The 2517-nt window shown below is 30.7% G+C and overlaps 1 protein-coding gene across 2 annotated transcripts in view; it reads left to right on the top strand.

The window, feature by feature from the left end:
- The window catches only part of LOC106468244 (neurogenic locus protein delta-like), a 29446-nt gene that overhangs the window by 19587 nt on the left and 7342 nt on the right, over positions 1 to 2517 (top strand). The gene's annotated exons all lie outside the window — the stretch shown is intronic.

Raw genomic sequence — 2517 nt, 5'->3', positions numbered from 1 at the left:
GTAACGGTACGTTCCCTTCCTCTTTAATTCAAAACTGTAAATATTTCTGAAGAGACAAGTTCTGGTTGTATGACATGGCTACACCAGTAAAATAGGCTTCCCTCTCTTTAATCAAAAGTGTAAAGATTTCTGAAGGAACAAGTTCTGGTTGTATGACATGTTACACCGAGTAAAGTAGGCTTCCCTCTCTTTAATCAAAACTGTAAAGATTTCTGAAGGGACAAGTTCTGGTTTTATGACATGGCTACACCGAATAAAGTAGGCTTCCCTCTCTTTAATGTGATCTTGTCTTTTCCATTCGGAAGTCTTCTATTTTTTTCATTTTTAAACTTATTCAGTCAGTATAAACTTATCTTAGTCAAACACATTTTTATAGTATTGCAATTCGGTCTCAACAACTTTAATTCTCATATTCACGTTTTAAAGATTCTAAATGTCTCTCGGTGGGACAGTGGTAAACTTAAGGACTTAAAACGTTAGAATTTGGGGGTTCGATTCCCCATGGTGGACATATCAGATAGTCCAATGTGGCTTTGCTCAAAAAAAAAAAAAAGACACAGCAAAAGCAAGATTCTAACCATATAAGGTTCCTGAATATCGATTCTGCAGAGATAAAGACGAATTTACAGAATTCGTAACCAAAACTTAAACCAATATTGCTTTTGTTGTTGTTATATAATATAGTGTTTTGAGATTGTTTCCTTAATTAAACTTTCCTGCGTTACAAGTCCTTTAGGTCGAACCTCATACATTCTTTGCTATTTGAATTAAATCAAATATGCTTTCGAACTAAAACAATATTTTCATGCAATTTCTTCTTTTTTTCATCAACTTTTTGTGATTTCTCGAAATTTTCGTGCAAGTTTGTTTATTCCAAAAAACAATAAAAGGCTTTTCAATTAATATGTAGTGTTTTCCAAACTACTGAATAATATGCACTTTAGATATAAACAGTTGCCCCCCCCCCCCGAGATAATCTGATTAGCCAAAAATAAAATGCACAAACTACGATTTTTTCCAGTTGTCATGAAATTGAGAATTAAGTTTGGCTAGTAGTAGTACATATATCATATAATATCACAATAACATTGGTAACCCTTTAAATCACATCATTTTGGGTATCATATAATATCACAATAACATTGGTAACACTTTAAATCACATCATTTTGTGTATCATATAATATCACAATAACATTGGTAACACTTTAAATCACATCATTTTGTGTATCATATAATATCACAAAAACATTAGTAACACTTTAAATCACATCATTTTGGGTATCATATAATATCACAAAAACATTGGTAACACTTTAAATCACGTCATTTTGGGTATCATATAATATCACAATAACATTGGTAACACTTTAAATCACATCATTTTGGGTATCATATAATATCACAATAACATTGGTAACACTTTAAATCACATCATTTTGTGTATCATATAATATCACAATAACATTGGTAACACTTTAAATCACATCATTTTGTGTATCATATAATATCACAAAAACATTAATAACACTTTAAATCACATCATTTTGGGTATCATATAATATCACAATAACATTGGTAACACTTTAAATCACGTCATTTTGGGTATCATATAATATCACAATAACATTGGTAACACTTTAAATCACGTCATTTTGGGTATCATATAATATCACAATAACATTGGTAACACTTTAAATCACGTCATTTTGGGTATCATATAATATCACAATAACATTGGTAACACTTTAAATCACATCATTTTGGGTATCATATAATATCACAATAACATTGGTAACACTATAAATCACGTCATTTTCTATACTCTTGATACTTTCTTTATAGTAAGAGTTTTCACGAAGAAGACTGCATCATAGAATTTCATCTACACCATTTTTATCATACTCTATCCTGATAACCTGTATTGGGAGAATATAAATTGTGATTTAAATAATTGTTGGGGGAGTATAAAGTGTGATTTAAATTATTATTCGTAGAGTATAAAGTGTGGTTTAAATAATTATTGGGAGAGTATAAAGTGTCATTTAAATTATCATCAGTCTTATTTCTGTATACTCCACAAGTCTTACTACTAAGCTTTCTCCGCAAGTTACGGCATTGTATAAACTATAAGAATTATTTCTTTATACTCCACAAGTCTTACTACTAAGCTTTCTCCGCAAGTTACGGCATTGTATAAACTATAAGAATTATTTCATTATACTCCACACGTCTTACTAATGATCGTGCTTCGCAAGTCACAGCATTCTTTCCAAGAGTTTATATAATGAAATAAGCTCCACAAGTCTTACTACTAAGCTTTCTCCGCAAGTCACAGCATTCTATAAACTCTTGGAATTATTTCATTATACTCCACACGTCTTACTAATGATCGTGCTTCGCAAGTCACAGCATTCTAGAAACTCTTGGAATTATTTCATTATGCTCCACAAGTCTTACTACTAAGCTTTCTCCGCAAGTCACAGCATTCTATAAACTCTTGGAATTATTTCATTAT

The sequence above is a fragment of the Limulus polyphemus genome, unplaced genomic scaffold, assembly GCF_000517525.1.
Source record: "Limulus polyphemus unplaced genomic scaffold, Limulus_polyphemus-2.1.2 Scaffold2931, whole genome shotgun sequence".
Classification (NCBI taxonomy): Eukaryota; Metazoa; Arthropoda; class Merostomata; order Xiphosura; family Limulidae; genus Limulus; species Limulus polyphemus.
Note: the sequence above shows the minus strand (reverse complement) of the source record. Positions and strands in the feature narration are given on the sequence as shown.